Below are 15,229 nucleotides of genomic sequence, written 5' to 3' on the forward strand. Positions count from 1 at the left end.
AATGGAACTATGAGGCCAATTGTTACTGGTACTGTCAATGCCTACACATTCAGACTCAATTGATAAATTTTCTGAGTCAACTCCTCTCTTGCTTTAGTCAATAAATCCATTTCACGCTCTTGCACTACTCTAGTAACAACCTTAAATTGTGGGATTAGTGGTGTTCCAATTAATGGTGCGTTCCTGGAGGTGGAATAAGAATTCCTTCTCTAGTCACTATTGGTTTGTCATTTGTAAAGAAACTCTGTATCTTATTAATCAGATTTTTTTTTCTGACTCTCTACGCTAAACACAATTCAATAAATCAACAACAAACTCTTCGTACTTCTGCAATTTCTATTGGTTAACGATCGTCCAATACCAGCGCGCCTCACACCAACCACCCATTCAGAGCACCAATACGTAAGCAGTATCTCGACCAGTACAAAAACAGCTCACAAAATTTGACCAATCACAGCTCTCTAAGCGCCCGCTATATGACCAATGTAAGCGCAACTTTTTCTGACATCAGTATCACTTCTTCTCCTGACCCGTTACTTTATAAAATATTACAGCATATTTCTTAATCAAAATCTTGTTAATAAACAAATAGTTTTTCACTCCAAACAAGATTCTTTCACTTCGAGTAAAACAACACCTCTCGCTATTTTACACCCAAACAAGCTACAGGAGCACTTCCTTCTCCTCTAAGGATACTAGCCAAAGTTTCAGAAGAGGACTTTCACATGGAAAGAGGCCTTGGTACTCCTTTGGGGATGTAAGGCCAGTGTTTCGGAAGTGGACCCTTCACTACTACACACAAGTCCACTCCCATACGAATAGTCCCTAATATAACACCTACAGTTTTTTGCTGTCATGACAACACACAAAGTACTTCTCCAGTGTGATACGTTATCTACACTTTTCTTCTGCCTACTTCTGGCTATGACATTATCCCAGGATCGCAGGTAAGTCCGTACCCGCATTTTCAGACAATATAAAACAAAACACTAACTATTCATGTTAGAAAACAGATATTCAATAATCAATAATTATTACCAAGCTAATCAATAATGCACCATCGTCTGCTACCAAAAACTGATCCGATGATTCAGAAAAGGGGGTGTGATGAACAGAGTGTCTGAATTAAGCAGACCACTCTTACCCAGTCCAAAGATCAGGGCTTGATCCATCACCGTTTTTTAGCTCACTGCACCATCCCAGCTCAGAACTTGGCTATATGCAAATTAGTCTGACCCTGGCCCAGTGCATCATGGGAACAGGGCAGACCAAACTACCAAGCCAATTCTTATACTGGGAAGGAAACAAGCTACCGGGGACCGGTTTCTGGCATTTCAGCCGTCTTCGGCCCGGCTTGCTTGAATCCTGATGGTGCAATGAGCTAGGGACTCACATCTGAGTATACCCTTCCACGCTTATGGTGGACAAAAATGATTCAGAAAAGGGGGTGGTGATGAACAGAGTGTATGAATTAAGCAGACCACTCTTACCCAGTCCAAAGATCAGGACTTGATCCATCACCGTTTTTTAGCTCACTGCACCATCCCAGCTCAGAACGTGGCTATATGCAAATTAGTCTGACCCTGGCCCAGTGCATCATGGGAACAGGGCAGACCAAACTACCAAGCCAATTCTTATACTGGGAAGGAAACAAGCTACCGGGGACCGGTTTCTGGCATTTCAGCCGTCTTCGGCCCGGCTTGCTTGAATCCTGATGGTGCAATGAGCTAGGGACTCACATCTGAGTATACCCTTCCACGCATATGGTGGACAAAAATGATTCAGAAAAGGGGGTGGTGATGAACAGAGTGTCTGAATTAAGCAGACCCCTCTTACCCAGTCCAAAGATCAGGGCTTGATCCATCACCGTTTTTTAGCTCACTGCACCATCCCAGCTCAGAACTTGGCTATATGCAAATTAGTCTGACCCTGGCCCAGTGCATCATGGGAACAGGGCAGACCAAACTACCAAGCCAATTCTTATACTGGGAAGGAAACAAGCTACCGGGGACCGGTTTCTGGCATTTCAGCCGTCTTCGGCCCGGCTTGCTTGAATCCTGATGGTGCAATGAGCTAGGGACTCACATCTGAGTATACCCTTCCACGCTTATGGTGGACAAAAATGATTCAGAAAAGGGGGTGGTGATGAACAGAGTGTCCGAATTAAGCAGACCACTCTTACCCAGTCCAAAGATCAGGGCTTGATCCATCACCGTTTTTTAGCTCACTGCACCATCCCAGCTCAGAAATTGGCTATATGCAAATTAGTCTGACCCTGGCCCAGTGCATCATGGGAACAGGGCAGACCAAACTACCAAGCCAATTCTTATACTGGGAAGGAAACAAGCTACCGGGGACCGGTTTCTGGCATTTCAGCCGTCTTCGGCCCGGCTTGCTTGAATCCTGATGGTACAATGAGCTAGGGACTCACATCTGAGTATACCCTTCCACCCTTATGGTGGACAAAAATGATTCAGAAAAGGGGGTGGTGATGAACAGAGTGTCTGAATTAAGCAGACCACTCTTACCCAGTCCAAAGATCAGGGCTTGATCCATCACCGTTTTTTAGCTCACTGCACCATCCCAGCACAGAACTTGGCTATATGCAAATTAGTCTGACCCTGGCCCAGTGCATCATGGGAACAGGGCAGACCAAACTACCGAGCCAATTCTTATACTGGGAAGGAAACAAGCTACCGGGGACCGGTTTCTGGCATTTCAGCAGTCTTCGGCCCGGCTTGCTTGAATCCTGATGGTGCAATGAGCTAGGGACTCACATCTGAGTATACCCTTCCACGCTTATGGTGGACAAAAATGATTCAGAAAAGGGGGTGGTGATGAACAGAGTGTCTGAATTAAGCAGACCACTCTTACCCAGTCCAAAGATCAGGGCTTGATCCATCACCGTTTTTTAGCTCACTGCACCATCCCAGCTCAGAACTTGGCTATATGCAAATTTGTCTGACCCTGGCCCAGTGCATCATGGGAACAGGGCAGACCAAACTACCAAGCCAATTCTTATACTGGGAAGGAAACAAGCTACCGGGGAACGGTTTCTGGCATTTCAGCCGTCTTCGGCCCGGCTTGCTTGAATCCTGATGGTGCAATGAGCTAGGGGCTCACATCTGAGTATACCCTTCCACGCTTATGGTGGACAAAAATGATTCAGAAAAGGGGGTGGTGATGAACAGAGTGTCTGAATTAAGCAGACCACTCTTACCCAGTCCAAAGATCAGGGCTTGATCCATCACCATTTTTTAGCTCACTGCACCATCCCAGCTCAGAACTTGGCTATATGCAAATTAGTCTGACCCTGGCCCAGTGCATCATGGGAACAGGGCAGACCAAACTACCAAGCCAATTCTTATACTGGGAAGGAAACAAGCTACCGGGGACCGATTTCTGGCATTTCAGCCGTCTTCGGCCCGGCTTGCTTGAATCCTGATGGTGCAATGAGCTAGGGACTCACATCTGAGTATACCCTTCCACGCTTATGGTGGATAAAAATGATTCAGAAAAGGGGGTGGTGATGAAAAGAGTGTCTGAATTAAGCAGACCACTCTTACCCAGTCCAAAGATCAGGGCTTGATCCATCACCGTTTTTTAGCTCACTGCACCATCCCAGCTCAGAACTTGGCTATGTGCAAATTAGTCTGACCCTGGCCCAGTGCATTATGGGAACAGGGCAGACCAAACTACCAAGCCAATTCTTATACTGGGAAGGAAACAAGCTACCGGGGACTGGTTTCTGGCATTTCAGCCGTCTTCAGCCCGGCTTGCTTGAATCCTGATGGTGCAATGAGCTAGGGACTCACATCTGAGTATACCCTTCCACGCTTATGGTGGACAAAAATGATTCAGAAAAGGGGGTGGTGATGAACAGAGTGTCTGAATTAAGCAGACCACTCTTACCCAGTCCAAAGATCAGGGCTTGATCCATCACCGTTTTTTAGCTCACTGCACCATCCCAGCTCAGAACTTGCTATATGCAAATTAGCATATAGCCAGGTTCTGAGCTGGGATGGTGCAGTGAGATAAATAACGGTGATGGATCAAGCCCTGATCTTTGGACTGGGTAAGAGTGGTCTGCTTAATTCAGACACTCTGTTCATCACCACCCCCTTTTCTGAACCAAAAACTGATCCAGCGCTAATCAGGGATTGATAATCAATAATACAACAAACGAGTCCATATAGACTTCACCCCATAACCCGCTGAATGACCCTGTAAGTTCAGTTGTCAAGACTAAATGAGCACCAACGTAAATCCGCTGTTCATTATTACAGGCTCCTATATAACATCCTAAATAACTAACTGAACCTGCATGTCAACTTCTTTCCTCTGGTCGATGGACCTAAAGTTGAGAAGTTGATAGTAATGATAGTACAAACTAACTAGCTAAATAACGGTCTCACTAAATAATCACAAACTCAGTGTAAGTTTAGTAGAATTTATCACCAAATAATGTAAAAATAAGAGCTCAAGCCTGTACAGAATCACAAGGCAAACAATGCATTATTTACAGGGAGAGAGAACATATATATATGCAAACAGTGTCAAACTCATATCAAGAAAAAATAATGTGTGTGAAGGAGTGGATAGGTGAAGAGACAAAAGTTTCAGAAACAAAACACTTTTGCTAAATTATTATACACAGTATAGTTCATTTAGCTAATACTAACATAAGGAAATAGAGGAAATACTACCCCTGGCCACAAAGATAGTAAGGGGTCCCCTGAGACAGATTCAAGAAACAAAGATTAGATCAGGTACTGGATACGGGAACAGAAACAAAAAAACAGGTAGGCCTCAATCAGCAAACCGACGGACAGCGATTATCTCCCTTTACTCTCGAGAAAAGCCCACCTCCCCTCCCCTCTGGGGCACCTCAATTATTCCCTAAAACCTACATGTCCAACCCACAGTAGTTGAAACATTTATGAAAACTCAGTCTCTCATTGCCTGATTGGGGGGGGGGTGTTCTATCACATCACAATAGTCATAATCACGTTTTCCTAGTGTTCTTTGTTTAATTCACTCTCCCATTACGCTATCCACACATTTCCTTGAGACGGCAACATGTTACAGTTTTATTCATCTAGCCATCTTTCTGTTACTTGGCAGACACACAATGCTCTTTCTCGAAGGTCAACAGCACTAGCCTCCGCCACCTCTCCCCTCTCTCTGTCAGAGCTCGATTTTCAGCATATTATTTCATATTTGTTCTTTTAACTCTTAACATTCATGCAGAAAATATGGGCCTGTGCTTTCTTCTAAAATTAATGAGAACATAGACATTATTATTTTTCACAAAATGCATTCCTCACTGTTTACCTCCCACCATTGTACTAACCCATGTTATGTTTTCCTAGCAAGAGCAGTAATGTGCAAAAGCAGCATGATTTTATAAATTTTAGAAGCAAAATGAAAACTCGGCCTTGTCTTTTATGCATTTAGTCGTAGGATTAGTGCACACATGAGCAAAGCATTTCCAAATGTATTTGTATTGGTGTACATTATTATCACAGCACACTATTAATACATTTTATCGGTGAGTTAATTCAAGCAAGTTTTATTTCTCAAAACCCGGCTCCATCACTAGTTCCCCTCCATCCATATCAAGCACAGAGCATACCAGCAGTAACGTGGCTCCACACAAAAATGGGCTTGGACTTCCTGGCCACCTATTCACAGAGTCGGTAAAATATCAGTGATTTGGACTGCATTTCGATTGCAGAACATTCATACATGCAACTGTGATTTGTTATTAGGAAGGGACCGCCTTGAAATGTCCCATCCTAATAGCGACTCGCAACCTGTATTTTGCGAGTCGGTGATAGCATAGTGACTCACAAAATAGGATTAGTATATTGCAAAAGCCATTTGAATGGACACACACAACACAATTCTCAGTTTGCAACCACTAAAAATGGTCGTACATCTGGCCCCTAATATATTCGTCCATGTTGTGCCTACTTTCGCATGTTTGTCACTTTCTCATCGAAGTATCAGGGTGCTATCAAATTCGTACAAACAGCATTGTGGACACCATCTTACACATGGTCTGGTTATATTTCCAGTTCAGTTACAAAAGGCAGTGCAAAATAGAAAACACTGAGTAACTGCTTTAGCAAAATGAAGCGTATTGCTGCAGCAAATTTGATCTGCTATTTAAGACACCTATTAATGATATGCACAAGTTCACATTTAAAACAAAGCACATACAAGGAGATAATGGATGGAGCGCTGAAACTTTTCAGACACTCACCCCCAGTCACAGATCTGGGTTGAATCCATGATCTATCTTTAGCTCACTTCACCACCCCAGTTCAGACACAGCTATATCCTATATGCCCACGTCTGGGCATAACCTTGCTCACTTTGCAACTGGATTCAAGCTAACCTGGCTGATGAGGGCTGTTAGTCCGAAACTGGTCCCAAGATGCTTGTTTCAGGTCCAAGGGAGACATGGCTTCGCAGTTCGGGCTGGACTGTTCCCATGAGGCAAAGGGTCAAAACTGATTTCAGTTCAATTTATTTTGATCATTCTGATCATAAAAGACACACAGATTATTTACAATATCATAATAAATAGTCTTAAGAGTCTTTGAGTAACCCCATATCAACTCCTAATACTCAAGAATGAACAGACGGTCTCTCAGTATTCTTTGAGGAAAAAATAAATGCTATTCACGTTTCATTGCCCCCCCCATCAAACTATAATGCAGCCGGAAGCACTGACACACCAGCCATATGATCCTCCTCATTTCTTGAGTGAATTTGAAAAATTCAACAGGGATACAACCATGTCGGTTGGGCTGAAAATAAAGTCTGGGTCACCTACCGACCAGGTTTCCCCTAACCTATTTTACAAACTGGCCTTGGCCTTGGTGGAAGCTTTGATGGTCTCCTTAATAAATCTCTTTCGGAGGCAAACTTTCCCTTAATATGGAAAGCAGCAAGAATTAGGCCAATACTGAAGAAAACCTCGGCCGACCCTAACACCCTTCTAAACTATTGACTGATCTCACTGCTCCCGTATTTCGGGAAAATACTTGCATTTTTTGTCAACCAACAGCTTGTGAGCCATTTGGAAAACCAAGAGCTTTTAGATCCTTCTCAATCAGGTTTTCGTGCATCTCATAACACAGAGACAGCGTTGGTCGAAGTTGTGGACAATATCAGGCTGGCCTCAGACAAACACCGACCCACTATTCTTGTCCTGCTTGATTTGTCGGTGGCATTCGACACCATCTCCCATCGCATTCTAATCCATCGGCTGTGGGAGGATGGTGTCAGAGGAACTTCCCTAAAATGGTTCACAAACTATTTATCTGACCGTACAACAGCTTCTCAAATTGGCAAAAATATAGCGAGTGAAAGGCCTGTTAGGATGAGTGTTCCGCAGGGCTCTATTTTAAGCCCTACTGTTGTAAATTAACAGCGATTAGATTAAGCATTAGCAGAAGACATCTTAGTTCTGTCCGTTATCTTGACATTTTTGCGGACTCCATTTTGTATTTGTGGCAGACATTTTGTCTGCTACATGCTGCCTCGTGCTGACCATGTGCTTTGTCCTATCTTCCTGTCCACGGCACTTGAAATCTGCCCGGCAACAAGTTATATTTAGCATCCCTCACTTTTGCGCATGTAAGATAGGGTCCACATCTGTTAGTGATTAGTTCCAGATAGGAATGTGTTTGTTGACCCCCGAAACTGTTAGCTCCTGCCACTGATCGATTGTGTCTCTTGATATTGCCTTATATGTACATATAGTGTGCTCTTGTGTTTGTACCGCCTTCTTTTGAGCCCCTGTGCGGGTATAAATAAACCATGCTTTCTTAGCTCGTGGTGCTACTTCTTACAATACCGAAGGGTACTGTTTGAACCGTAGCACCACCTCATGAGGTGTAATAAATATTACTTTTTCTATTCCAGTTTCTGTGCCAACTTCTTCCTATTGGTCTGAGGACTTTGTGCTGAGAAGGGCAAACCCCTTGCACTAGCTGGTCTGGATGAGGCCTCCTACAACAAATTGGCGCCCGACACGTGGGGCTCATCGGCGACTCGGATGCCTGAAGGAGTGGTCGCGACGAAGGATTGGGATCTCGCTGCGGACGCGATTGCATGCCAGAGGAGACCCAAATCTTGGCATCCAAGGCGTTTTTCCCTTCTTTCCGATCTGACCATCCAGGCACATACTGTGGGTTTTGGATGCCCTTTTATGGTAAGGTAGTTTTAGGAACACTTACCGTGGCATATTTGTATTTGGTAAAGACTAGTCTTATTTGTATGAATATTTGTATAATTTGATATATGCGTTATAACACATATAGGCAGGCAATGTGGAGATTTTTCTTCAATGAGTCAAATTTGAACGGCGCAACGTACTAGAAGTACCTTAAGTACCACTTGGTGTATAATACTGCATATTTTGCATTATTTTTGGCATGCCTGTTTTTAGCGCACTTCGAAGGATGTGCTGCTTTTGTAATGGGGCCCGATTTAGACTCGAAGAATCGCAACCGGCTCCCCCAGAGGGGATGCCTAATAGGGATATGTACGTAAAATTTGGTCTTTCTTCCATAATGTACAGCACGTTATGGCATAAAGACACTCATAAGGATCCTGAGTTACGTTAGCCTATGCATGGGTTATTTGGTATACGAAAGATTGAGTATGTGGACCGATGTATGTTTGAGCGGAAGTCTATACATTATATGTTTGAATGTATGCGTATGTGGGAGAAAGAAGTGCGTGAACGAGCGAAGCGTGAGCAAGCCTTGATTGAGAAAGAGCAGCGAAAGAATGTGTATGAGAAAGCGCTGGAGTTGAGAAAGAAAGAAGTGAAAGAGCTGAAAAAGAACACAGATTGCAGGTATCTGGCCAATACCCTGTCCGACAACCTCTCTATCCTGTCCTTAATAAACCACAAGAAGATTTTTTATTACTAGATCGACCTCTACCTCCGTATGCCGTTCCGTCCGCTCCGTGCAAAGGTAGTGAGGATTCTGATTCAGATCAACGAAAGGCGTGGGACACCCATACTATGCTGTCTGTACAACGTGCAGCTGATATCAGACAGGCTGCTCGTAAAGCATTACGTAGCACTGATCCTGCTTCCGATCTCTGGTCGGAAAGGGAGCAGATGTATTTCACTGAGACGTTTGCTTCAGAAGTTGTTGAATTATTTCGGAAATTCTCCCCAGATTTAGAACCTGATGATGTAGCGACTGATTGTAAGAACATGCGTGATGGTCTTTTTGTTTTCCCTATGGTGGCTGATAAGATTAGGCGGTTGGTCAAATTACGAACTGATGCGGTTCACTTGAAGGAGAAGAAAAAGCTCACAGACGAAGCGGCGCAAAAATCTCAGACCGGAGGGTCGCAGTCTTCTATCTTCGGAACAGATAAGACAATGGCGGTTTATATGAAGCCCATGCGGGAAGCCGCGCCCTTGAATGTTCCTCCTAAAGGAGCGGTTAACAATGACGATAAAAATTCTGTTAATGCTAAAGGTTATTTTATTTATAATTGGGTATATATTCCTTGGAATAGGGCAGATGTAATGGCGCTTAAAGCAGTAATACCCAATCCACGTAAAAATCCAGCCACTTTCTATGAGGAAGTTGAAGGAGGTATAAATTCCTGTACTATGACTTTGTGTGACATTGATTTATTTTTCGGATTATTATTACCACCGGATATGTGGAGGACCGTTCGTAGAATTATTGATCGTGCTACTTTTGGCGCGGAATGGAAAGAGCTGAACAATTGGATGTGGAGAGGGAACCCGCTCAAAAGACACATAACTTAATATTAGATCTCCCTGCAGCTATATTAACTAAACTTAAAACAGTTATTCCCCCTAAAAAGATAGATTGGACTGTTTTAGCATCGTGCAAACAAAAGGTAGATGAATCGGTTTCTGATTTCTTTACACGTTTTGAGGAAGCTTTTCATGATTTTAGCGGTCAGTCTTTGACAGATGATACAGGCAGACATCTTTTTGTCGATAAAAATTTTACGAATCTGTTACCAGGGATAGCTAGCCATTTAAAACCAGTGAAAGTTCTTGGACTACATCTTCTCCAGCATCTGTTTTAACGATGGCTCAATATTACGAGCATCAAGAATTAGAAGCGAAGGGTAATGAAGACAAGAAATCTAAAGATTTGAAAACGAAGGTTATGTTAGCTCAAGTTTATGGTCCGCCCTCTAGAGGCTATGATAGAGGAGGACGTGGCTCTTTTAATCCCCCCTATACTCGTTCGAATGTATCTATTAATCAATGTGCGTATTGTAAGCAATTTGGCCACTGGATGGCCGATTGTCCAGTGTTGCGTGCTCAACAAGGCTCCCGCGGCCGGGGACAAATGAGAAATCGTTCTAGTTATTCAGGGCTTAGAGGAAATGCAAATGATCGTGCTCGATTTGACTCCAATGTACGAACACAGGATAGGTTTAACACCTTTGATAGACGTAATCAGTATCAAATGTCTGATTATGTACAACCTGACCTTTATGATTCTGTTCATGCATAGGATTGCCTAGGATGGGGTAAAGAATCAGTTGAAGTTCCAGTAGATCAGACGGGTCCCTATGTTACAGCACATGTTTTGGGTTCTACTGATCGGTTTCTGGTTGATACAGGAGCTACTAATAGCGCTCTGTCTAAACAATTGGTTCTCAGGGCTCCCCTGCCTGGCGTAACTATTAGTTCGATAGGTTTCGATGGAACACTTTCCCTTAGCCCAATGTCACAACCACTTGCATTTCATGTTGATAAATTTAGTGCTCCATGTCCGTTTTTGCTTTCTCCAAATACACCAGACAATATTGTGATTCTCGACATGCTCAAGTATTTCAGAGCCATAATACGATGTTCTCCTGAGGAGTGTGTGTCATTCTGAATGACAATCACTCTGTGCCTGAGAGAGCTTGGCTTGTTAAAGAGGATACAGCATTAGCTTCACTCCCTAAAACTTTGTGGGCTACCTCAGACACTGATGTGGGTCAAGTGGTTATCTCACCGGTACACATTATTGTCAAGGAGGGAGCTGTCTTACCACGATTGCCTCAATACAGAATTTCACAGGAAGGTGAAGAAGCACTCATACGAATTGTACATGATCTCATTCAAGTTGGGATTGTTGAGGAAGTTCCATTTAACATCTGTAACAGCCCGATTCTCCTGATTTTGAAAAAAGGCACTGATACTAGAGTTTACAGGTTCATTATAGACATTAGAGAGGTGAACAAGATTGTAGTACCACAATACTCTGTGGTTTCTGATATTACGACACTTCTTACTTTGGTTCCTCCAACAGCAACCACATTCTCTGTTATTGACTTGAAGAACGCTTTCTTTTCGATCCCTATTCATCCTGATAGCTGATATCTGTTCGGTTTCACTTTGAATAATCGATCGTATAGATTTTGTAGAGTTCCTCAAGGCTATACAAAGAGTCTGAGTATTTACAGTCAAGCATTGAAAAGAGAACTTGATTCCCTTGCTTTGCCTGAAGGTGTGGCTCTCATACAATATGTTGATGACATCTTGTTGGCAGCCGATACCCCTGAACAATGTGAAAAATGCACTCTGTCTCTGCTTTCCTTTCTTGCTTCACATCATCATAAAGTGTCACGAAAGAAATTGTAATATTGTAGACCAAAGGAAACCTGCTTAGGTCATCTTTTGTCTAAGGAGGGATGTGCATTGACATCAGATTGCATACAAGCAATTTTAGACACACCAGTACCCACTACACAGAAAGAAGTGCGTGCATTTCTAGGTCGTACTTCCTTTTGTAGACAATGGATTGTGGGGTTTTCGTACATTGTTAAGCCTTTGTTAGCACTATACCCCTTCCATGGTCAGATGAATGTGAAAATGCTTTTCGGCAGTTACGACAAGCTATTTGTTTAGCACCAGTGTTAGGTACACCAGACTACACGAAGCCCTTTACACTCTACGTGCATGAGAAAGATGGATGCGCGTTGTCAGTTTTGGTCCTGTTACATGGCGATAAGCAACATCCCTGTGCTTATTTTTCAGCAGTCCTTGATCCTGTTGCCCGAGCGTTGCCTGGGTGTTTTCGCTCAGTTGCAGCAACAGATGTGTCCATACGACAGAGTGAAGGAATAGTTTTGTCACATAAGCTGTTAGTGTTGGTACCCCATGCTGTTGATGCCTTTTTAAACCAGAGAAAGACGCAGCACTTAACCAGCGCTCGTCTGACAGGATACGAACTGACACTGCTAGCTCCTCACATTACATTGAAGAGATGTGCAACCTTAAACCGAGCTACTTTGTTACCGTATCCGGCAACTCAGCCTCAGTCACAAGAAACACATGATTGCATATTCCTGACTGAGGAAAAGACAAAGGGTCACATTGATTTGCAAGATACGCCCCTTCCAGATGTGGATGGTGAATTGTGGGTTGGTGGGTCCTGTTTGAAATTACCAGATGGCACGACCTCAGCCGCGTATGCAATCACCATGCTTGACACAATAGTGGAGATAGCTCGCATACCACAGAAATCGGCTCAAGCAGTTGAATTGATAGCCTTGAAACGAGCATGTGAGCTTAGTACAGACCTATGTGTGAATATCTATACAGATAGCCGCTATGCTTTCGGAGTGGCGCACAATTTTGGCCTACTCTGGAAGGAAAGACGTTTTCTCACATCTCACGGAATGCAGATAATGCAAGGAGATTAAGTGCATAATCTTCTGACTGCATTGACATACCCAAAGAAAATAGCTATTGTAAAATGTAGTGCGCATAAGAAAGTGGCAGATAAGATTGGACAAGGTAATGCCTTTGCAGATCACCTGGCACGTGAAACTGCGACACAGAGAAGCACTACTTCTATGTATGTAGTGAAGTCACAAGCTGAGCGTTGGCATGATGCTAGGCAGGAAGTACGAGAGATACAGAAATCAGCGGCTGTAAAGGAACGTGAACAATGGTCTGAAGAGGGAACGTTGGATGATGAAGGTTGTTGGCAGAACAAGCAGATGGATAGATGGAAGCTGCCTACAGCCTTTATACAACCTATGGTTCAAATGGCACATGGGCTATCACATGTTGTAGCTTTAGCAATAACGAGATTGCTTACGCAAGTTTGGGAGCATCCAGAAATTGCTAGCACAGCTAAGAGAGTAGTGCAGTCCTGTTTGATCTGTTTACAATATAATCCAGGAAAAGGGACGCAAACTCCAGCTGGAGGATTTGCTACACCAACTGCACCTTTTGAAGTCTTGCAAATGAACTATATCCAACTTGAGCGTTGTAATAACTTGAAGTATGTTTTAGTGGTGGTTTGTGCCTTCTGTAAATGGATCGAGGCGTACCCCACAAAGGACAATACAGCTATTACTACGGCAAAAGTGTTGCTGAAGCAATTCTTCCCTAGATTTGGTGTCTGCAAACTCTTATGGACTGATAACGGACCTCATTTTGTTGGGGAAGTTATCAAACATGTCCTGAAGGGATTAGGAATTAAACAGAAGTTCTATAAAGTGTTCCATCCACAATCAGCAGGATTGGTGGAAAGGTATAATGCTACTCTGAAGTTGAAAATAGCGAAGATTCAGGCTTCCACATCTTTGACTTGGCCAGATGTGTTGCCTCTGGCATTGTTGTCTATTAGATCGGTGCCACACTCTCGAACAGGCGTTACTCGATATGAGGTAGTATTTGGGAGGCCTATGAATATTTGGGTTCCAAAACCGAGTTCTGTGTGTGTTGTACCTTGTGTCTTAATGAATGACTATTTGGCACAATAAACTGACAGCTTGGTTTCTATTCATCAACAGGTTCGAGAAGCACTTCCCGACAGATCTACAGGTGAAGGCCATGATCTCTGACCTGGCGACCACGTCATGGTGAAGGTATTTGAGAGGTCAAGCAGCTTGGAGCTAAGGTGGCGTGGACCAGAACAGGTGCTCCTTGCTACGAGAACAGCGGTTCGAGTCACAAACAAGAAAAATTGGGTGCATAGTACCCATTGTCGCAAGGTATTGTCGACCTTGGTGGAACCTACTGTGCTGACCGATCATCAAGAGATCTTGACTACGGAGAAAGGCCAAGCTTTATCACCTGACAAATCTGCGGAGTTCTTCCTGGACCAGACGATCCCTGGAGCATTGCGATACAACTTGAGGCCAAGAACAGAATCTACAGTTTTGAAAGAGACAGATTGAGCAACCGCCCTGGGTAGTGGAAACGGAATGCCGATATGACAAGGGGGGGGGGGTCAGCCCTGCGTAGAGAAGTGACACCCGTCTTGATCTTCGGTGAAGAAACCAACGTCTACCCATGGGAGAAGGGCTCCTACAATTATTTTAGTTTTTGTTTTGTTTTTTAGAAAGAGAGTTGATTTTGTTGCTAAAATGAACAAGAAGAAAATCCTTGGTGTTATAGAAGTTTTTGCTATTTTGACAATTATAGCAGTAATCACTTGGTCTCGTGAGTTGTTTGTTGTTACTACTCCCATCCCAGAGGCGCACCAGCATTTCACTCTTCCATATCATGAGCAGAAACATCGTCAGTCCTATCTCAATAATACATTTGTTCAGATGTTGCACCATACTCATAGTGCTACCAATACCACTAATTGCTGGATATGTGGTATGATTCCAGTGCATCAAAAGAAAGGAGGAACCCCTTTTATTCCACTTCCTTTCTCGCATCATGGCTCTTGTCGAGCCTGGTATACCCTCTTATTTTCAACTAGGAAACCTGTAGTAGGTGGACTTCTTTATCGCTTGAATAAAGAGTGCTATCAGGACAAAGATGGGTATCCTCAAGCCAATGGAACTATATGGGAATGGAAGGAATACCGACCAGACAATTTTTCTACGTCATATGTTTTCACCCACACGAGAGACTTTGCCAAGAGTGAACAATTTGTGATTACTGTTACAAAGACTAAAGCAGACTTATGTGTACCAAGTATTGGACAAATTCCAGTTGGAGTTAGTGAATGTATTACAGTAATAAATATAGATGGAACAAATGACAGTTCTTCTTTAGCTTCATATAACACATATCTAGTATGTGGCATTAATGGATACCATCGACTACCAGTTGGGTGGTCAGGTATATGTTATGTATTTTTTCTTGTTACCCCCTGTTTTCTTGGCACCTTCATCGTATCACAAATTTGTTCTGGGCTAAGATAAGTGATGAAACGTTTTCAAAACCCCAGAGTTCTTC

Source organism: Lissotriton vulgaris, chromosome 4_1 (genome assembly GCF_964263255.1).
Source record: "Lissotriton vulgaris chromosome 4_1, aLisVul1.2, whole genome shotgun sequence".
NCBI lineage: Eukaryota > Metazoa > Chordata > Amphibia > Caudata > Salamandridae > Lissotriton > Lissotriton vulgaris.